The 23,707-nt window shown below is 42.5% G+C and overlaps 1 pseudogene; it reads left to right on the forward strand.

Annotated features, from left to right (window-relative positions):
• The first annotated feature begins 17,007 nt into the window (after window positions 1–17,007).
• Window positions 17,008–23,707, forward strand: part of LOC101662808 — a 114,185-nt pseudogene continuing 107,485 nt past the window's right edge.

Genomic DNA, 23,707 nt, shown 5'->3' on the forward strand with positions numbered 1-23,707 from the left:
ACTCTAATATGTTTAACATAATGATACAGTGATAATAATATGAATAATAATGTTTTGATATACATCAGAATGTAATGTCCATTTTTATTATGAATCACTTTATGTACCTTGAATTTTTAATATAATTGGCTTTATGGTGATTGGTTTGGTTTATCATAACAGGTTATACATAAATCAGACATTTATAACCTGAAGACAGTTTGTAGCTCAAATAATATTAAATCACAAAGCACCCTACACTAATTCTGTCTCATTAACATTAAAAAGAAAACCCATTACAGTCAGGTTTGTATTTATTACAAATACTTTGGGGGACATATTCGATCCACATATTCAATTCAATTCAACATTCCACTTTTTAGTTACTCTGAATTCATGTCTTCAGCACATACAAAACATATTAGCCCCATCACATCATGCCAAAATTCTTAAATCAATTCCAGCGTCGCATCTTCCTAATCAAACTAAATCAAATATGGGTAAGACTCTGGACATAGTCCAACATTGGGTCACATTCCTGTTGGTCTATGAACTTGTGAAGTCTAAAGTGCAATTATCTGCTTCCAAAGTACAATGGACAGGCATGAGTTTGTTGTCTGGTGCCATCAAATCAGTTCTGATACAGCGTGACCCTACATACACACAACATAAGAAAACATTGCATAGCCCTGTGCATTCATCACAATTGCTCCTACGCTGACTTTATTGTTCAACACTGTTAATCTTTCTCGTTGAGGGCGTTCCTCTTTCTCACTGCTTCTCCACTTTACCAAGCATGATGTCATCCTCCATGATTGGTCTCTCATGATAATGTGTCCAAAATACGTAACGCAAAGACTTGCCATCCTTGCCTCTAAGGAGCAATCTGGTCTCACTTCTTCCAACACAGCTTGGTTTGTCCTTTTAGCCTTCCATGGAACTCTCAATATTCTTCTCCGGCACCTTCCCCAGCATTCTTCTTCAGTCTTCCTTATCCAATGTCTAACTTTCACATGCATATAAGACAGTGAAAAATACCATGGCTTGGGTGAGGTGCACTTTACTCCTCAAAGAAACACCCTTTCGTTTTGATGCTCTAAAACAGTCTTGTACAGCATATTTACCTAGTGCAAGATGTCTTTTGATCTCTTGACTGCTGCTTCCGTGAGCATTGATTGTGGGTCCACGCAAGACTAAATCCTTAACAACTTCAACCTTTTCTCCATTTATCATGATGTTACCTATTGTGGTAGTTACATAATCTGATGTCAGTTTGAGACTTAAGAGTGAAGGGGTGGAGTTTAGCCTGTCAATCAGGTCGCAGCTTGATGATCTCATTTGGAGTCGCTAAGGAGATAAATAACTTGCTGGAGGCAGGACACTAACACACTCCCTGTGAGACATTCCTGTTGAGAAGACATATGGAGCTATGCTAGAGCCCTGGAACTGAAGGAGTCACATGGAGACTCACACCAGTGCTGAGAGGCTTCAATCGACACTGTATCCACAAGCCTTTCCACCCACTGACCTTCTGATCTTTCTTCCTGCATTTGGCATCATTGCAGGTATGCCATGAATTTATAGACTGGTAACAGGCATATGGGCTAATATCGGATTTATGGACTTGACCTGCACTTGGATGGGATGTTGCTAAATATATTATTGCTCTTTTATATAAAGCTTTTTTTTAAAACACATTAGAGTGTCCGTGAATTTTTTTCACTAGTTTACCCTGACTAACACATTATGGTACGCATTGAGAGTGCGGTACTAGAGAAACCAATCATAAAGATGGAGAGTGGATGTTTATTTGACCTCTGCCTCATGGTAGTGTTTCTTCTTTGGCCAGCCAAGTCAGATATGGTCATGCAGTTTACTGGGTTGTTTTCTGGAAAGAACATGGGAAATTAAAGGTTTTATTCTTTTCATTGGTTGTAATCTTTGGTTATTCCTGTGTTAAATGGTGAAAATGAATGTGATTAACGTACATTTTGAGCTCAGGGGACAAAATTGCTCCTTGAATTTCTCAGAGCTGCTTCGTGAAAATGACTTACAGACAGTCAAAATGGCTGACAGAAAGCCTGGTGCTGGCCTGGTGCTGTCAGAGGCCTAATCCCATCTTTTGCACCAATAGAATAGTTCAGATAAGGATTAAGACAAGATAGATAAGGATTGGACTTGACTGTTTTAAGAATTGAGTTTAGGATCTGATTGTACTTTGTTTCTACTGATTTCTTTTGCTTATTATTGTTGACATAAGAATAAATAGAAATGATTGTTGGAAAGTATGAAAATAGAGAGTATGTAAGCCATTAAAATTTGAATCTTTACATGGGTTTAGGACACACCTGAAAAGTAGGCTCTGAAAAGATAAGCCCTGTCCAGTGTCTTGAGTGCTCAGGGCATTAGAAGGTAAAGAGAATTGCCTAGAGGGCTGTTGACAGATTGGAAGGAAAAAAAGAAAGAAACTCTTTGGATTTTTGAATTTTGAACTGGTAGTTTTTGTCAGAAGCTGGAAAAAATCTGGAACCATATCAAAAACTCTACTCTAGGACAGAGCTTTAAAGGGAGCCTGTGGCAAGCTGAAATACTTGCTAGGTGACCACCTGGATCCACTTGTTGAGTGGAAGTGGGGGAAATCAGCAATAAAGATACTGACGCTGACACTGATGGACCTGGTTTGTAGGAACTAGAGGAGAAGATGAGAATGGGTTAACTGGTCTGAAGTTCATGACCTAGCATGAGGACACTAGGGTTGTTGAGAATTTGTGATGGGGCCCATGGTCTAAAGGTGAGGCAACCAATGGGCATTCTGGTGAGGCTAAGTGAGGCAGTCCACATTGAGCTGACCAGAACCTGACCAGATGAGAAGATTTTTGAGCCTGTGAATTGGTGCATATTGCTGCTGACTTGGATGCTGACAAAGTCCTGATTTGACTTTGCTTGTGGATGCAGATGTAACAAGGTTCCAACTGGAATGAAAATTCTTCACATCAAAGATTAAGATTGTCTCCTAAGAGCACTAAGTTGATATAAGTGGGCAGTATAGAAATTGGATACCCAAAATTGGGGAGTATACAAAGTGGTTGGCTTACAAACTTTCACAGGTGCTGGAATATATTCAAAGGATTACAGAATTAAGATGTAGTTGTTCACTTAAGTGTGGTATATCTGGGGGAATTTTTTTCCACTTATAGAATATGATGAGAATAAATATATAGAATAAATGAGGGTGGCACATATTGAATTATATGCATTTTAGTTTTATCCTGTTAGGTACAGATATGATTGTAATATTGTTTGAAATTTATATATGGCTAAAGAGTTGTGTGAAAATGTCAAATTGACAAGGGGTGGTCTGTGGTGGTTACATAACCTGTTGTCATTTTGAGACTTAAGCGTCAAGGGGTGGAGTTTAGCCTGTCAGTCAGGCACAGCTGGATGATCTCATTCAGAGCCGCTAAGGAGATAGTTTGCTGGAGGCGGGACATTAACACACTCCCTGCAAGACATTCCTGTTGAGAAGACGCATGGAGCCACCCTAGAGCCCTGGAGCTAAAGGAGCCACAAGAAGACCCACGCCAGTGCTGAAATGCTTCCACTGCCAATGGATCCACAAGACTTTCCACCCACTAGGCTGTGATCTTTCTTCCTGCATTCAGCATCATTGCATGTGCTGCATGAGTCTGAAGAAGAATTTATAGACTGGTAACGGGCATATGGGCTAATATCGGATTTGTGGACTTGACCTGGACTGGGCTGGGATGTTTCTCAATATACTATTGCTCTTTTATATAAAGCTCTTTCTTATACACATAGGAGTGTCTGTGAATTTGTTTCTTTAGTCTACCCGGACTAACACACCTATTGTGAGAATTTTGATCTTTCTTACATTGAGCTGTAATCATTGAGGATGACAATTCTTAATCTTCCTCAAGTGCTTCACGTCCACCTCACTTTCAGCAAGCAAGATTGTGTCATCTGCATATTGCAGGCTGTTAATAAACCTCCCTCCAATCCTGATACCACATTCTTCTTCATATAATCCAGATTCTCTGATAACTTTCTCAGAAAATAGATTGAACAAGTATGGTGAAAGGATGCAATCTTGAAGTACACCTTTTCTGATTTTAAACCATGCAGTATTCCTTTATTCTATTCTCACATCTGCCTCTTGGTCCATTTACAGTTGCAGCATGAGCGCAATGAAGTGTTCCGGAATCCTTAATATTTTCAAGAGTATCCAGAGTTTTAATCTTCTCACGTTTATTTTGTCCACACAGTGGGATACCTTTGCATCGTCAATAAAATACAAACATTTCCTGGTTTGCTCTGCTTCCTCCCAAGATCCATCTGACATCAGTAATATCACTCATTCCATGGCCTCTTCAGAACCTCTGTCAAGCATGAACCTCTGTCAGTTCCCTGTCAATGTACTGCTGCAACCATTGGATGATCTTAAATGAAAATGTACTTGCATGTAATATCAATGATATTTTTCTGTAATTCAAGCATGCTTTGGGTCACTTTTCTTTGGAATGGGCACAGTTGGCCAAGTATCTGTCTTCCAAATTTCCTGACATAGATGAGTGCGTGCTTCTAGTACTTCATCAACTTGTTGAAACATTTCCATTGGTAGCCCATCAATTCCTGGAGGCTTAATTTTTGGTTAATGCTTTCAGAGCAGCTTGAATGTCTTCCTTCAGTACCATTGTTTTTTGTTCATTTGCTACTTCCTGAAATGGTGGAATGCTAACTAGCTTTTGTTGTTGTTGCTTGGTACAGTGCCTCTGTGTATTCTTTCCATCTTCTGATGCTTTTTTGCCCATAGAGTCTTTCAAGATTGCAACTGGGGGGTTGAACATGCACAAGGTAGATATTTCCATTACAAATGGGAAAACATGGAAGGAGAAGAGAGATAGTGGTCACCAAGCATGTCTAAAACTTAACAGGTCAAATTACATGAATTCTCAGGTTTTGAAAATAATGCCCTATTTCCTGAGATCATCTGGACAAGAGCCCTGCTCTCCAAACTGGTTGGCCACACCTCTGGATTCTGAGTGAAAGCCCTTAACCCTGGCCTTCAGCTCCACCTTCCAGGACCACCTTCCAGACCAGCAACTACTATGTTCATCAAGAGAAAATGAAAAGAATACAGAGGGTAACTTCACCAAAAAGAATGAGTTGACATTTCACCATTTCAGGGAGTAGCATATGAGCAAAATCCAATGGTGCTGAAGGGTGCTGGCCACACACTTGATTCCAAGTGAAAGCCCCTTGATCCTGGGCTTCAGCTCCACTTTCCAGGCCCACCGTCCAGAATAGCAATTACTGCCTTCAGATGAGGTAACCCTGTTCTCCCTGTGCTACCACATCCTGTTCTTCTGTCCTTCGTACACGTACTTTTATCTTCGGGCAGCAATCTTACCATCTTGACAATTGTGAATGGAAGACATTCCAGAACCAAGTTGGTAAAAATGAGACTATTTTAAACCTCGTAAGCTATGATTTCAATCTTTAAAACTGACGCAGTCCTGCTTCCTAGGATCCTTCCAAACATTATGCCGCTTTTTTTATATTCTTGAAAGTCTACACTAATAACAATAATAAAAATAAATAGATCCACATATAATCTAAATCTACTTCAAAATATTAGGGCATTGGCAGATTCACAATCCTTATTAAATCTTGCATATACTTAAAAAAAAAAGATTACAGAGAGATGTCAGCAATTGTAAACATGAAAACAAGTCAATGCTCCATTGTTCACCAGAAAAGTGAAAAGACACCTCACATGTTGGGAAATGTAATCAGCCTCTAGTTATTGATGAAGGGATTTTCCAGCCCCCAGAATTGTCTGAGCCATTTCCCTGAATGAAAGCCAGCAAGGAATCAAAGATCCCTGTCCCACAATCACCAAGAACTGAATTCTGCCAACAATAAGAATTAATAAGAGTATTTTTCCCAAAAACGTCCAGATGAAACCACAACCTGACATCTGAACCTAACCTTGTGGTCGCTTTAGTCGAGAACCAGGTTACATGGGCTTGTCATTAAAAGGTCTTTCAATTCACATACTTAAGCAACAGAGAGACTCATTGTAATGTCAATGTCAGAGAAAACAATGACTCAAACAATGTTAGAGCAAACATGACTGAAGGGACCTACGTATAAGTTATGTTTTTACAGACTCCTTAGATATATATTAGAGGTACCTACTTCTTTTCAGCGGCAATAGTACTATCAGAATCTTCATATTTAAAACCAGTCCATAGATATATCTTTAAGATACTTAAAGTAAGAGAAATAAACCATGAAGGTTAAAACTGAACCATGTAGAACTGAATATCCAACCGTTTTGACCAACAAAAATGGCAGTTACACATGGTTCAACCTAATTGATTGTTTGTTGTTGTTTTCCGTTGTCATGCTGTGCGATCTGATCCATAGGTAGGTGATGCTTAAGTGAAGAAAAACACTGACAATCTTTATGATCATTGGTATGTTTGAATTCATTGTTTTGGTTACTCTGTCAATCTGTCGCATTGAGTGTTTCCCTCATCTTTGCTAACCATCGACTCTACCACCCAGGATGTGTACGATGCGTATGTTATGTGCAACCGACACTGAACTGCTTGTTCTCCCATAATGCTATATAAAGTAACTTTCTATGATGTAACATAATGTAATCAGCCAATCAGAAGGGGGGGTTCTTTGGCAGTGGCCTGGCTCTAATATAAAGATTGATGTTCTAGCAGAGCTCATTTCCTCTTCCTCTCTCAAAGCGGCAACCCTGCACTCTCTTGTCTCCTGACCTCTGCTTGCGGAAACATATACTGTAGTTTTTTCCAGACTGCAGATTTTTGATTGCCAGTGCCCACAATGTCTTTGTTGCAGGTTCAAATAAATGACAGCCACTATAACGTCTTGAAAATTTAGAAGAGTCTTTATTCAGCTATAGCTGGGCTGTGAGGAAGCTATAAGCACTTCTCTAAGCTGCAGCTCCAAGTGAAATTATCAATGAGTTTATAAAGACAGAAACCGCAAAAACTATATGGTTCATTTGTTAGAGACTTACCCTAGCATGTGACAGAAGCAGAAAGCAACATTAATGGATTAATTGAAACATCAAAAAGGAGCAATATTAAAGAATAAGATTAATTACAACATCTTAATTCTAGCTACATATGAGTACATTCTGAAATCAATCACCAGCAGGGCTTTCCATGAAGGGAGGGGGAAGTGGGCAAGTCATCTAGCAGTCAACAAAATGGAGTTATTTTGGTCAGTTTGCCTCATCATGAGCCAGCCTGCCAACTGACCTAAGAATATGGGGTTTTCTTGCCTCCAGAATTATTTGAACCATTTAGTTGAAGTAAATCGCTCGCTCTCTCCTCTCTCTTTCTCCTCTCTCTCTCTCTCTATCTCTGTCTCTCTCTCTCTCTATCTCCCTCCATTGTGGTTACAAGTTGGGCTGCTAACTACAAGGTCAGCAGTTTGAAATCCCCCACAGCTCCTTGGGAGATAGACAAGGCTTTCTACTCCTGTAAAAACTTTCTCTCAGAAACTCAGAGGAAGTTCTACCTTGTCCTATAGGGTCACTATGAGTCAGCATTTACTGAATGTCAGTGGGAGAACACAGACTAACCCAATGTCCTTTTTTAGTGATTGGTCCCTCCTGAAAAAGAACCATTATTCTGAGAGTGAGGGGTGTGATTTGGTTTTCTCTCTTAGTGTTTTAAATACTACTGAATAAGTTTGTGTGGAAATCAAATATTATATTAAAATGTACTAATTTTATGTTAAAACATACTAATTTTTAAATATTGCTGAATAATTTTGTGTGGCAATCAAATAGTATATTAAAATATACTCATTTTTAGTTTAAAAAAGGGAAAAACAAGTTCCATATTTGGAGTACACGTTAAATGATTCTACAGGATGGTAACCAGGGAGAAGGTACTACATCTTAAAGAACTTCTTCTTTGCCCTTATTTTGACCCTTTGTATCTTAACCCCATTGTTATTGCCTGTATTAGTCCTGTAGACTAGAGAAACTAACTCATGGACACTCATACGTATATAAGAAATAGCTTTATATACAAGAGCAATTGTACATTAAGAAAAGATCCTAGCCCAGACCCGGTCAAGTCCATAAGTCCAGTATTAGCTCATATGTCAGATACCAATATATAAATTCTTCTTCAGACTCACGAAACACATCATATCTAGAGGTCAGATATGTCTGACCTGGGTTGTTTTCTGGAAAGAATATTGGAATTTAAAGTTTTGATTCTTAGAAATTGTCTTTGGTTAATCCTGTCTGAAATGGTGAAAATGATTGTGATAAATGTGAATCTTGAGTTCTGGTAGCAAAATCTCCCCTTGAGTTTCTCAGAGAACATGTTGCTTAGTGAAAATGGCTGAGAGAAAGCCTGGCTCTGGCTTGATTCAATCAGAGGCATAAGGCCATATTTTTTTATCAATGGAATAGTTTAGACAGGATTAAGATAAGATAGATAAGGATTGAACGTGACTGTTTTAAGAATTGAGTTTAGGATCTGATTGTACTTTGTTTATACTGATTTCTTCTGCTTATTGTTATTGATATGATTGATCGAAATGATTATTGTGAAGTATGAAAATAGAGAGCGTGTAGGCCTACTTGTCTTCAGCCATTAAAATTGGATCATTAAATGGGTTTAGGACATGCCTGCAAAGAAAGGTCTGAAAAGATAATCCCCACCCAGTATCTTGAATGCCTCTGGATTTGTTTCTCTAGTCAACCCTGACTAACACTTTGTCTCAGCATACACTTCATATTTAGTTATTTCAGTGATGTCCAGAAAAAAAACTTAGAATTCCTTGTTTTCCTGACTTTTTTCAAGCCAGTAATGATAATCCTCAGTCCCTGGTTAGTCCTACTGACACCCACATTCCCATATCCACTGCTATTGATTATATCTATTCAAAGTGCATGAATAAATTCAATTTGTCTTGTACTAGTTAGCAATCTTTTCCTTCATCTTTTTTCCCTAGAGGCTAATTCAATGGTTTGAATTCATCACATTCCTAATACATCTGCTATACAAAAAACAATACCAAACACAGCCTACTTCTGTCGGGTTGATCCTGGTAATAGTGACCATAAAAGACACAATACAACTGTCCCAGAGGACTTCTAAAGCTGTAGATATTTACAGAAGCAAACTACCAATATATTTCTCTTGTAGATCTGCTGGCAATTGAAATTTCTAAGCTTCTGCTTAGCAGTTTAGTGGTTTAACTATTGTGCAACCAGAGTTGCTACACTCAAAATCTGAGGTTATTTTTTTGAAAATACATGAACCATTAACTATAAGGTTTACTGATTCATTTTACATCCAAAAGATATATTTTATTTCTTCCTATTCTGTTCTCCTATTCAGTTTTGTCTCAAAGACAGAAATGCCCTGTCCCCCTTTACCTGTGTTAATGCTAGACATACAGATAGGAAGTCAGGAAGAAGAACAAACAATAGAAGGAATCCTAGCCCAAAAGAAAGTGAAGGGCAGAAAAGATACATGACTGTTATCAATAGTTTTCATAAGGGAAAAAATTCCCAATACAGGAATGGGGAGGCAGTAAAAAGGTAAACAGTATCACACCCACCAATGACTGAATTGACACTTGAATTCTCAGATGACAAGACAGATGGCAAACACAAAGCATGAACTTGGGTGTTTGTGAAACCTTTCCAAACATGGAGTACACTACAGAGACAGACAGCCAATACCAGAATATCTACCATCAGCAGGAAAAAGGGGGTAAAATCCTGTATTTCTATCCAGCAAGGCATTCTCATACTAGCTGAGGTGCGTGTCTCCTCTCCTGTGAGAGGTAACCCTTAACTAAGCTCATTCACTCCATCCAAGTCTTTTTCCTATCTATCATCTGAATGCTTTCTTACAAGCATGATAGGAATAAGGAAGTATTCTAAAGCCTTATGCCTCGTTAGTAATAACTGTCATCATCTGCTTCACCCTTGATTTTATAAATGATCTCTTGAATATCAAACTCACCGCCACTAGACCCACAAGACTTTACAAACACTGGCCTGGATCTTCCTGCACTCAGTGTCATTGCATGGGTTGCATGAGTCAAAAGAGGAATTAATAGACGTGTATTAATTCATCGTCATTGTATGTGTTGCGTCAATCTGAAGAGGAATTTGTAGACTAGTAGCAGACATATGGGTGGCTAATATTGGAATTAAGGACTGGATCTGGACTGGGCTGGGATGTTTTCTTAATATATAATTACTCTTTCTATAAAGCTCTTTCTTATACTCATATGAAACTCCCTGGATTTGTTTCTCTAGTCAGCCCAAGCTAACACACCTTGAGTCAATTGCTGCTTTGTAAACTGGGTCTAGTGGCAGTGAAAGCAACTCATCTCAGTGCTGGCTTGGGTCCCCCATGTGTCTCCTCCAGCTCCAGGCTCTGGCTCCATCAGGGTAGCACCATATGTTTTGTCAACAGGAATGTCTCACAGAGAGTGTATCTGGCCTCCAGTGAGCTATTTATCTCCTTTGTGCCTCCAAATAAGGTCATCAAGCTGCAAACTGATTGATAGGCTAGACTCTACCCTTTCGCAAGTTGACAGGAGATTATGTAACTGCCACACAAGGACAATGTTATGTGAGCTTCTGTACCTTCTTTCCTGTACAATTGCCTTTTTATTTATGTTTTATAGTGCAAATCAAAGTCCTTCACCCTCCCTGAATTCTGAATCTATCTCCTCAGCCCTCTAAAACCACTATTTCTGTTTGTTCCCCTTCGGAAGCAATCTGGAATGAGCTTCTAGACCAAAACCACAAATACTTGTAGTGTTTACATTATTTACTCGTTTGCCTCCCTCAAGTATCACAAACTTGTGGCATTTGTTGTCCAAACTGTGGAAACAATTGTTTAATATGTTATGTGGAGCATTAAGGGAGGCAAAATTTAGGCCAGTAAGTTAATCAAGGTAGAAACCAGGCTTAAAATTCTGGAGTCTTGATATGGTCATTTGCCTACCTGTGGCAGAAGAGAGAGATCAATATGGTAGCTTTGACAGACAAACCATGTGGGGAAGGTTGGTGAAACAGATGCAGGTGACAATTTGGAACCCTGGGCATCAACTGAGGATAATGAATTAGATCAAGGGAAAGAAGAAACTAGTTAGAAAAGGCAAACAAGAAGAGATATGAGTGCAGGCAATTTTCTAGTCAGGTTGGTACAGTTAAATCACTTTATGGGATTCCCAACAAGAGACATATAAATTATGTAGACATATCCAGAGTGAAACAAAGTGAGCGGGAAATGAACAAAACATATTAAAGGAAGGATGGTGAGATCCCCAGGGATCCCAGCATCCAAAAAATAAGGAGGAAGCCAGGAGTTTGAGACAAGATCTATCGTGTGTTATCAGCAAGAAGCCCCCACCAAATTTGCCCAATCCAATTCTGATCTCCCAAGCTACAGGAATATTCCTGAACTCCCAGCTGCCAGTCCCAAACCCTACCTAAGCCTGCAAACCCACCCAGCAACAGAGGAGCATTCTTGAGCCCAATCCACTAAACCTGACCCCCATCTGGGCCCACTGACCAACTGAGCAGAGGAGAAGTGTAACTCAGCCCCTACCCACTAATGATAGGAAAAGCTTCTTATATTCCTTACCACATTATCCACTTCTTGCCAAGACTACCTCAACACATTGAGTAGCTGGGGAGTGTTCTATCACCACCAGCCATCCACCCTAATCCTTGCCAAAGCAAATATCACCTTTTATAGTAACTTAAGAGTATTCCCAAGTTCATGAATGCACACTCCAACCCTTGTAATGCCATCAAATGTAAGGGAGCATTTCTACACTCCTGGACATCTACCATGCCCCCTGACTATCACAACATGCATACCAATCCAACTGTGGAGATTGCTCCTAAACCATTAGACAATGATAGGTGACAACCAATATCCAGCTAGCCTGTTTTCTGATGTCATGCTCAGAGAATAGCAGTGAAGGCTCACTCAGTCCACCTTATTTACATTCAATGTGAAACAGGAGGTGAGTGCTCCCACACTACCAGAAGAGTAATCAGCAAAGCACCCTCCACCACCCGCTCTGATATATCCAAGCAAACCTAAACAAACAAAAAAATTAGGACGAAGCAAACAAAAATACAGTAAGTCAATAAAAACAGAAAATATCAAATCACACAAAGAAGTAGCACAAAATGGTTCCAGCAAATGAACAAACTGAATATTAGGCTCGCCACAAAGATAAACTGAGGCCAGACCAGAGAGAAGGCCAGGCCCGGGCGAGATTCACAGGTCAGAGTGGGGCCAGTGAAGTTGTGCCTATCTGTGGTGAAGAGCAAGTTTTTAAGCTGGTCAGGAAGGCAAACAAAAAGAGGGCACAGGAGCTGCAGCTGCAGGGGGGTTAAGCCATTGCCATCTATGAAATTCTTAGGTGGGGTGGTGTTTTGATCGTTCCACCTGATACCAAGGAAATGGCTCATTGTCCTGGAGCCATTTGACACCAACTGTCTCAGTTCACTAAGGGCAGGTCAAGCTCTTCCTAATGTCCCTGACCTGTGCCTAACCCAACATTCTGGTCTTTTGGGTGATATTGGGGCAACACTACTCTGTCTGGCTGCTTCCTGCTGGACAGGGGTGGGAGGGGTTAAGGGCCCTCACCTTTATGCACTGGGTCAGGTTCAGTGTACAGGGGGCTGTAGGGGTGTAAAAGAAGCTGGTTGACAGTTAAGTTGGTCATGTCCCTTATTCTGTTCTGAAGAAATTTGAAAATAACAGGGGGCTATTAACAAGAAACATATAACCGTAAGTGGCCCAATTAAAGGAAGGACCCAGGTTAAAAGGGGATTTTGGAACCAAGAGAGTGGTGAGGCATTATCTCCCCAGAGGTTTATAAGATATTCAGCCAATTTGGTGAGGGTCTCTATGTTTTGTTCTACCAGCCCTGATTCATTAACATAACAGCAGCACTCTTCCCTTAGGAACAGGCAAGTGCTGCCCTTTTCTGCAGTTCTGGAGGGCCACCTGCACTAGGATGTTGCTGTAGGGATGCTAGAGAGTTTGAGGTGGATTCCCTAGCCAGTTGGAGCTTCTCGTCAAAGTGCTGTGCTTGGATCATGCTGTGGCCTAAAGCCCCTCTGGCTAAACCTGATGCCATGACTGAAGAGGCTTAACTAAGACCTACCATTACATGCAAGAAGGCAGCCCTATTTTGGACGGGAGACAATGGCTGGTCTCAGCAACAATGCAAGTTCATCCTCTCCAAAAAGAGTGAGCTGGGGAACTGGTGGTAGGAAAGCACAGGTCAAAGTAAGATGAATTAAGGTATTTGGGGATGATGCCATTACACCAAAAATAGGTGCCCGTGAAACACACCGACCATGTAACTGGGACTCTGGTGATGGACTGGGTGTGGTGGTCTGAAAATAAGCACGTGAAGGAACAGATTGGTTAAGCTCCTCTGGTTCCCATAGAGTAGCAGTTCTCAACCTGTGGATCGTGACCCCTTTGGGGGTCGAATGGCCTTTTCACAGGGGTTATCTGATTCATAACAGTAGAAAAATTAGTTATGAAGTAGCAACAAAAATAATTTTATGGTTGGGGGTCACAACATGAGGAACTATATGAAAGGGTCACGACATTAGGAAGGTTAAGAACCACTGCTTTAGAGGGATGTTAGGGAATGGATGCACAAAATCCATATCTGGGCAGGAGGTTAGAGTGGGAAAATTCATTGGGACCGCAGCCAGCAACAACTGGTTCAGAGAGGCTCATAAAAAGCAATGGGAAAGAAGATGCCCCAAAGAAAAGGTTTCATTTACAAAAGAAATAGTAATGTTGAATTATTTTTAGCCATGATGTGTGGGGCCTGGGGAAGTTGGCTCTGCAGTGTTTGTTTGGCCTCCAGGAAATCCGTTGATACTTGGACCTTAGCATCATCTGTAAGGACATATTATCATGAAATAAATGTGCTCCCTATGGTTGAGTATAGAATGGCGAATTACAATAGACTTTTCCGTGGACCCCAGTATCCCATGGGAGTCCCATGGATCCTTGATTGTTATGAAGTTTTTGTGGTCTGACCCGTTGTGGAAGAAAAGCTCATGCTGAGACTGTGTTCCTATATGCTGGGCAACTGTCTCATGGATGTTGCAGGACCAGTAGGGACAGCCACCATAGAAAGTGTCTTGTTTGCAATAATTCTGTGTTTGGTCAAAATTTAAGCAAAAGTAGGTTAACCAACTGCCTATGTTTACAGACTGAACTGACGGAAGGGGAATGGTCACAGAGACTGATACTCTTGCAGTAAACAGTCCCCCAAGGCCACCAGCTTGGTTATTAGGTTATTGTGCCTGTGGTTTATTTTACCTTGAATCTCCACACATAGGTAGGATGAGAGGCCCTACTGAGAGGCCCTACTGAGAGGCCCTACTGCCCAGGAGTAGGCAGTTTATTAAAAGGAAGGTGAGTGGGCACCACAACTTGGGCTGCGTATAGGGAATCATGGCTGGAAGCCACCTGCTTGGCCCAGCTGAGATGGTGTCAGTTGGTTTCCCCAAGTACCTTAACTGCCATGGGGGTAGTAAGGATTACTGTATAAGGTCCTTTCCACTTCAGCTGGAAGTGCTGTTGCCGCAGTTCCTTTAGAAGGACTGAGACCCACGGGCTCACAGTGATTGAGGAGTCAGGTTGCTCAGGGTCAGGGCTGGGCAGTCACCGGTAAAAAGGTACCCAAAGAAGCTGTCTTAGAAGAGAAAGGTAAGGTAGGTAAGTGGGTACAGGGGAAGCTTGTGTTGGCTGGTTATGGTTAAGGAGGAAAGGCCTTCCATACATTAACTCAAAGGGGCTTAAAAAGGAAGAAGAATGGGTAGCTGCACAAATGCATGCTAAGGCTAGGGGTAGCAGATCCACCTAGGACTTTCAGAGTTCTAATGTCAGTTTCGATAGATGGCTTTTTATGCCATTCATGCGCTCCACCTTTCCAGAAGGCTGCGGCCGATGTGGTATATGAGGCTTCCACTTTATGTCCAGGGCAAAAGAAACCTGTTGGATGATTTTGGAGACAAAACCCAGCCTGTTGTCCGGCTGAATGGAGTTGGGGAGGCCAAACCTGGGAATGATATCATTAATGATGATGTCGGCAACTGTGTCAGCTGTTTCGCGGGGAGTTGGGAAGGGTTCTACCCAGCCTGAAAAGGTGTCGACTGTGGTAAAAAGAAACTTAATGCCCTTAAGCAGTGGCATATGGGTGAAGTCAATCTGATAGTCCTGACCCGGCAGGTGACCCTGCATTTGGTGAGTTTGTGACAGGGGCTTAAAACCTCATTGAGTGTTTACAGCCTCACAGATTGTACAGACTGGGCTAAAGAAGGGGAATAAAAAATTGGCTGCAAAGAATGAGTTAAGGTTCAGGCCCCAATATGGAGGGATTGATGGATTTTCTGGATAATATCCAAGCTCCATAAGTAGGGCAGAGCTAGCTTGTTTTGAATTATGATCCCCTCCCCCCCACCCTTCTGGTGTGGCCTTGCCTCTTTTGCTTATGAGGGAAGTTTGTTCCTGAGACGTTTATGAGGGATAGATGTTAGGTAAAGTTAAAAACATCATGGGAGCAGGTGTTTGGGGTTTGTAGAAAGACTTCTGGCTATAGCATATGCCTTGTTATTGACTAGTGTGACTGTGGAGTTGTCAGTCTGATGACCTTTGCAGTGGATGATAGTCACTTGAGTAGGCAGTTGAAGGGCTTCTAAAAGGCAAGAAATTAATTTACTGTTGACAATGGGGGATCCTTTAGTAGAAAGGAATGCCCTTTTTTTCCAAATTGCAGCACGACAGTGGGCAATTAAAAAGGAATACTTGGAGTCAGTGTATATGTTGGCTGATTTTCCTTTGACTAAGTGGAGTCCCTGGTGAGGACGATAAGTTTGGCCTTTTGAGAGGTGGTGCCTTTTGGAAGACACATGGCTTCCCATGTTTTACTAAGCAAAACAACCTTATATGCAGCTTGTTTGTGTCCTTGGGGATCCATGTAAGAACTACCATCTGCAAAAAGAGAGAAGTCAGGATTAGGTAAAGGCTGATCCAGGAGGTCAGTTTTGGAGCATGGTGAGCTCCTCTATGACCTATGTGCATGAATGGTTATAGGAGACAGTAGAAATACTTGGGAGGAGAGTAGCTGGATCAAGCAAGGAAGACTGGTGCAGGCCTTAATCAGGATTTTCAAGAAGAAATGGATTTTCTGTATCCTGCCCAGAGGGAGTAAGGAGAGAAAATGATGGGACAAAAAGTCCTGGAGGCTGTGGGGAGAAAAGGTCTGAAGGGGGTGCCCCAAGGTGATCTTAAGGGCTTCCTTGGTATGAACAGCTGCGGTTTCCAGGGCATGGAAACATGGTTGTCACCCCCGGGCCATCATGTCCAGCTGTTTGGAATGTTATCAGAGAGTGTGTGGATCCCAGAGGCTGGGTGAGGACTCCGTTTGCCGTTCCCTGCTTCTCCTTAGTGAAAAGAAGAAAGGATTTATCAGAGTTTGTTAAACACGATGATGGGGATTGTAAAAGCGTTTCTTGGAGCTTTTTAAAAGCCTCTGTGACCACTCACGGGGAGTCCAAAGGTCCACTGCATGTTGCCTTTGCTGCATCATATAATGGTTTAGCTATAAGCGAGAAACTGGGGATCCAATGTCTGAAAAAAAACATAAAACCAAGAAAGGAAAGTATTTGGTCAGCCTAAATAGGAGGTTGGAGGTGTCTTACAACCTGGCATCTATCCAAAGTTAAACCCTGAGTGGTGGGGGTGAGGCACAGGCCTAAATAGATAACGGAGGGACAAGATAATTTTGCTGTGGAGGAAGAGACTCTGTGACCTCTGGAAGTTAAGAAGTTAAGGAGCTGGGCTATGTTTGCCTTAGAACTGTCTAAGGAGGGGATGTATAATAAGAGATCATCCACATATTGCAAGAGGGTAGAGGGCGATGAATCGCACGTCTGCAAATCAGCAGCAAGGACTTCTCCGAAAATATGGGGTGAGTCTTGGAACCCCTGGGGCAAACAGCCCAGGAGTATTGGGAGGCTGCGTGGGTGTCCGGGTTCTCCCATGTAAAGGCAAACAAATGCTAATAAGCTGAGTCAAGGGGGATGGTGTAAAAGGTGTCTTTTAAATCAAGGACAGAAAAGTGGGTAGTGGAGGGGGGAATGTGGGACAAAAGAGTATAGGGGTTGGAAACTACCGGTGTATGGGGATAACAGCTTCGTTAATGAGGCGCAGGTCCTGGACCAAGTGATAAGTACCGTTTGGTTTCTTTACTGGTAAAATTGGTGTGTTGCAGGGAGAGTGGATAGGAGTAATGTGGTTTCTAGTAAGGAGGTGCTCTATAATGGGTTTTAAGCTTTTGTAGTGTGTTACTGAAATGGAGAACTGAGGCCGAGATGGGAAAACAATGGGGTCCTTCGGGCATATAAGAGCTGGGCGATGGTGAGTAGCAATAAGTGGGGTGGTGGTGGCCCATACTATTGGGTTAACCTTGGATAACAATGATGCCTGTAGGGCCAGTTCCTCCTGGTCGGGTGAATGAAGGGGAAGGAGCAGAGATGCTGTGAGACTAGAAGTAAGGTGTAAGGAGGCCCCTAACTTATTTTAAATGTCCCTGCTCAACAGAGGGACCAGGCACAAAGGGATTATAAGGAAGGAGTGTGTAAAAGGTGTACCATCCAGGCTGAAAAACAAAGGGCCAGTAGGCTTGCCATCAGTACCCATGACCGAGATTGAGGAAGGACTGTTTAGCCCTGAAAATGAGGGCAGGATGGAGTAGGAAGTCCCTGTGTCTACTAAGAAGGAAATTGACTTACCTGCTACCTTGAGCATTCCCCTAGGCTCGACGAGGGTGATGGGGGTCATCAAGTCTAGGCCCCATCAGTCTCCAGCCAACCCCAGCCAGGCCAATGACAGGTCAGGTGTTGGAAGGATGGTCCCTCCGAGTGGAGACACAGAGGACCCATAGCTTTTCCAAGGACAGTTGGACTTCCAGTGTCTGCTCTGACTGCACACCAGGCAGGGTTTGGTTGGAGCTCTGGGCCTGAGGCACTTCTGTGACCAGTGCCCTTCTTCCCCGAACTTGAAGCAGGTGCCAGGTAGTGGTCATTTTTCCCATGCACACCAACCCCATGCTGCCCCTAATATCAAGGGCTGACTGGGTGATGAAGTACATGGCTAGGACTATGACCCCGGCAGGAAAGGCTAGATCCAAATGGGTATGCCAAGTTAAAGCTTCCAGTAGGCGGCTTAAAAGGCTGCTTGATTCTCATCTAGCTTCTGCGTGATCTCTCTAAGTTTATCAAAATTGACTGCCTTATGGGAAATAGCCTGGAGCTCAGCCAGGACACACTGGAGCATTTTATCTAAGCTGGCCCACCTGTTTCTGCCTGCTCGGGTGTCAATCTGATAGGTCCAGGCGGGCTCCTGCTGGGGGATGGCCTCGTTGCCAACAGGCAAGCTTGGGTCAGTTAGGTGCACCTGGTCAGCGTGTTGTTAAGCTGCCAAAAAGACCCATTCGCTTTCTTCTGCAGTGAGGGTAGAAGAAACAATCACAAAACATCATGGCAGGACAAATCATAGGCTTGAGACAAATAACGGAACTCCTTGATGTAAGTGGTGGGATCATTAGAAAAAGAACCTAAGTGCTTTTCAATTTGAGATAAGTCAGTGATAGAAAAGGGGACATGAACCCAGACCACCCCTTCATCCCTGGCCACCTCCTAGAGGGGATAAAGGAGAGGAGGGTTTTGTGACTGCATGTGCTTGCTAACTGGTGAGATGAATGAAGACTCCGGTCCATCCAATGAGGTGGGTGGATTAGGAGAAGTGGACATGGGGGCTCCAGGTGGCTGGAATAAGGAGGAGGGTGAGTAGGGGGTGAGGAGAGGTGCTCAGGTGGGTCAGGGAAGGTAGATGCGGTGGGGGAGGGGGGAGGGTAGAAGTAGGAGGAGACAAGGAATTTTCTCTAGCCAAGAGGACTTGGGAAGGGGAACAGGAAGTCCAGAGAGAGGGAAAAGAGGGCAGAAAAACAAAGGCCTGAACATACAGGACCTCAGGGCACTTCTCGGTTCTTCAGCAGAAGTTACTTAGATCAGTTAAAATATTGAAATCAAAAGTCCCTTGTTTGGGCCACTTAGACCCATTATCCAAGTTATACTGGGGCCACTCGACCATGGAAAAAAGATGAGGCACTATAGACAAATGTCCGGCGCCAGCCCCAGTTTAGTGAGGTTGGCCTGGAGGCACTCTAGCGGTGTCCAGGGATCAATTTTAGAATTTTTATTACCTATGGCTAATCTCCGGAGACCAATAGTCAAGGATAAAGGATGAGCGTCCAATCATACACCCTTGGCTACGGATGGAATAAGGAGGAACGGAAAGTTGACAGGAATGTCTTTACTGCCATCCTGGGTCAGACAGGAAAACAGAGGGTGATCTCTGACGTGGCCATGTGTTTACAGGCAGAGAGGCCAGTGGGGGTCACCAGAAATAGACACAGGTTGGGACTTACTATCTGTGCTGCCAGACGAGAGAGCAGCTAAGGATCCTTGGGGAGAGCAGGAGAGGAGGGCTCCCCAAAACTGCGCTGTGCAGCTAAGACGGTGATCACTCTTCCCTGGATTTTGGCACCAAATATTGAGTTCAACACAAAGATAAACTGAGACCAAGCCAGAGAGAAGGGGAAGTTTATTCTGTGCTCCCGGGCAACATTCACAGGCCCAAGAGTGAGGCCAATAAAGTCCCACCTATGTGTGGTGAAGGGCAAGTTTTTAAGCTGGTCAGAGGATAAACAAGAAGGGAGGGGGCAGGAGCTGCAGCTGCAGGGGCTTAAGCTTTCTCCATCCATGAACTTCTAAGGTTGGGTGATGTCTATTGCTCCACCTGGCACTAAGGAAATGGCTCATTGTCCTGAAGCCCTTTGAGGCTAGCAGTCTCGGTCTGATAAGGGCAGGTCAAGCTGTTCCTAATGTCCCCGACCTGAGCCCAACCCAACACTAAAGAGGCAAGAAAATTTCCCAGAGGAAAAAATGATGCTGGAGTAACTTATTAAAGAACTCAAAAGACTTATATCCAGGAGCTTTGTGGGAAACAAGAGGAATGGGAAGAGAGTGTATGCGAACAAATTCTTTATTCTCATATTTTAAGACGCCTGGCAGGACAGGATTCTGGGTGGAGGGAGGCCTTCACACTTGTAGGTTAAAGATGAGTCCCAATTACATTCTCATAATCCAAATTAATCCCCACAACATCTTCCCATAAGAGTACTTCCTTAAAGTTATCTCTTACAAGCACATGGCTGATTGCTATCTGGCCAGCAGCTTTAATTATAGGAGCAGACATGTGCAATTGCTCCCCTTGTTCAGGGGACTGTCACTCCCACCTTACCTGCCCCCAGTACTGGTGTTACGTTACTCCTCCAATGAACTCGAGGACCTTTAGGGTTAGGGTACAGCCCACTTTATTACATATGTGGTTACCTATAATTAGAGGTGCTTGCATCCCCATGGGTATATAAGATGATGAGAATAAAACCGCTCTCTCTGCTCAGACCTGGTTCCTGAAACCATGGCAGAGGTGAGCACATCAAAACTTTTGTCCTTCTCTTAATTTCTTCCCTTCAATTACACAATCACAATTTAGGGCCCATCTGGATGTGAAGCTGGATCCCACATATGGCACTACAGAAAAGGGACTACAAAACTCCACACACACACACACCAATAATAAACATATCTGGTGGGTGTGTAACCTCAACAGACTGTCGAGAGAATTGGGGAAATTATTTTGAAGTGAGAGTCCAGTTGAGGGATTGTTGAATATTTAAATAGAAAAAATGCGACAAGGTGAGAATAAATTTAAAACTTAATCTATCCATGTTTCCCTGAGGAAGTTCATGACTTTGGAAGACCAACTACAAGTTACTGAACAGGCATTCTCACTGATTCACAAGGTTTGTCTGCAGGCCTGGAGAGAAACAGCCCAGTTACACTGCTATAAGGCAACGGAAGGATGAGTCCCATATAGATTTTGTGTCCTGATGCTGTGCACAAAAGTGTGTCACATTCAGGCAGTGAAAAATATGGTTCAAAGTCTTGCTTATGAATATTCAAATTTTGAATGCAGAAATGTGTTATGCTCATACAGGGACAGGGCACGATCTGGAGATTTGCAGGTGTGTAGGATCTGAACCACACAAGGCGGACATCCTAGCTGCCGCTATGGCCAATTACACCAAACCAAAAGGGAAATGTTTCAGCTGTGGGAAAATCGGTCATTTTCAAGGAGAGTGCTGGCAGCACAGGTCAATCAGCCAAGCCATGAGAAGCGAGCTGCAGCCTGTGGCAGAGCAGGGGCCAGGACTTCCAAGACCAGGCTCGAAAGAATCCGGACTTGGCCCTCACTGGGCACAGAAGTGCCACTAGAGATTCAGCAGCACAGGAGTTCCATTAGCGAATGCTACCCACCAGGGGAACACAGAATGGAGCAAACTCCAAACCCTAGCCAACAGAACCTGGAAAGCACAGCTCAAAGTAACCCAGCAGGGGAATTCTTAAACATCAATCACAGGTATCAACCAGCCTCACAGCAAGGAACCAGCCCTAACTAAACTTGCAAAAGCCCGATCTTGTTCTTATGGCAGTAAGTTTAACTAGACAAGAAAAGACTCAAGAGCTCCCACAGCAGTCTATTAAAACCAAAAACAGGAGCCTCTGTTTGAAAGAAGGAACTTTAACCTAAGTACCTGAGGCATTCAAATTGATACTGGAGTTATTAATCAAAGTTATGAAGAAAAACTAAAACTAAAAAGTGTCATGAAACCAGATATTATTAAAACTGGTATTTGGGATCTGCTGCCTAAAAGAACTATCAGACATTTATTAGGAAGGTCTGACCTAAATTCTCAAGGTGTTCAGATTGTTACTGGCATTATCGATAAGGTTTATGAAGTAGAAATTACGGCAGTGGTTAAATCTGAAGTGCCATGGTTTATAAAGAAGAAAGATAGCTTAAGCCAAGTACTTTTTCTTCCTTGCATTTCTATAGTTCAAACTTAATCAGGTAAGGAAAGAGCATCTGAGACGTCTGACCTGTCTATAAATCAAGGGGTCTTTTGGAATGCTAGCTCTTCATTTCTTCCCATCAATTACACAACCACCCCTTAGGACCCGTCCAGATGAAAGGCTGTTTCTCACAGAGCCTCAAAGACAGTAATGAAAATATGAACAAACCAAAGGAAAACACAGACAACCCCTAGGAGAATTCAGGGAAACAATAGAACAGAATGACAAAGAAAACAGAAAATTAGAAGTCACACAAAATCAGCGACTAGAAATCCAGAAGACTGGCGATAAGATACCAGAAATAGATAGCTCAAGGGAACATTGGAAAAGTGGAATTGAACCAACGGAAGAAAGAACGAATGAAATACAAGTTGCATTCCTCGATGTTAGCTTATTTGAAGAGCAACAAGAAAACAAAGACAAATGAAATGAAATGAACAAAGCCTCAGTTATGTAGCACATATAAATCATTATTAAGATGAATAATCTTTACGTGTGCAATTCCGGAACAGGAAGAGAATAAAATAAAGGTGGCGGGGGACGGGTGATGAGGCAGAGAGAATTATAAAAGATTTACTGACCTAAAAACCTTCCTAATATGATGAAAGAGGAGAATGTTTCCATTTAGGAACTGAAAACCGATCTTAAGTACAAGGGAAGGAAACACTGCCAGGCCCCATGTCATCCTCACAATTGTTCTGTCTGAGCGCAGTGTTAGAGTCACTGTGTCAATCCATCTTTTCCAAGAGCTTCCTCTTTTTTTCAGTGCCTCGCTACTTAACCAAGCATGATGTCCAGAGACTGGTCTCTTTGATAACATGTGCTACACATAAAATACTGTATATACTCATGTATAAGTCGAGTTTTTCAGCTTTTTTATTCAGTTTTGTGGTAACATTAGGTGCCTTGGCTGATATTCGGGGCAGCTTAGACTCAAATATATATGGTACTTAAAAGCATAGGTCCTTAAGTCACTTAGGGTCTCTGAAATTATAAAACCTAATTTTGTTTGATTTGATTGTTATAGATGATATTAAACCAAGTATCTCTTCATTTGTTCAACTGTGCTGCAGAGAATTTTAGATTGGTAACCTCTTTGTGGATGACAGGATGGAACATAACCAGGATCTATGAATCCCAAGTCCATCAGCTTGAGTATTATAAGAATAAAGAAAGAGAGAATAATACCTAAAGCATATTAGAAGAAAAAATAATATAATTTCAGGGGAAAACACTGTCGTAGTTACATAATTTGGTGTCAATTTGGGACTTGAGAGGATTAAGAATGAAGGGATAGAGTCTAGCCAGTCAATCGGATTATAGCCAATGAGGCCTCTGTGTGGGCATGGCTTTCTCCTGAGAATTCTGTGAAATCTGATTTTTCCTCCTTGGAGGTGGGAGACATTTCTCTCTAGCTGCTCACTTCCTGCGAGACATCCCTGAGGAGAAGCCACATGGACCTACCCTGATGCAGCCCTGGGTGCTGGAGCAGCCACGTGGAGACCCCTGCCAGCGCTGAGATGCTTATGACACCATTGGATCCAAAAGACTTTGCACTCACTGGCCTGTGATCGACCT

This window comes from Echinops telfairi, unplaced genomic scaffold, assembly GCF_000313985.2.
Source record: "Echinops telfairi isolate 266 unplaced genomic scaffold, ASM31398v2 ScPeMD7_9;HRSCAF=40, whole genome shotgun sequence".
Taxonomy (NCBI): Eukaryota; Metazoa; Chordata; class Mammalia; order Afrosoricida; family Tenrecidae; genus Echinops; species Echinops telfairi.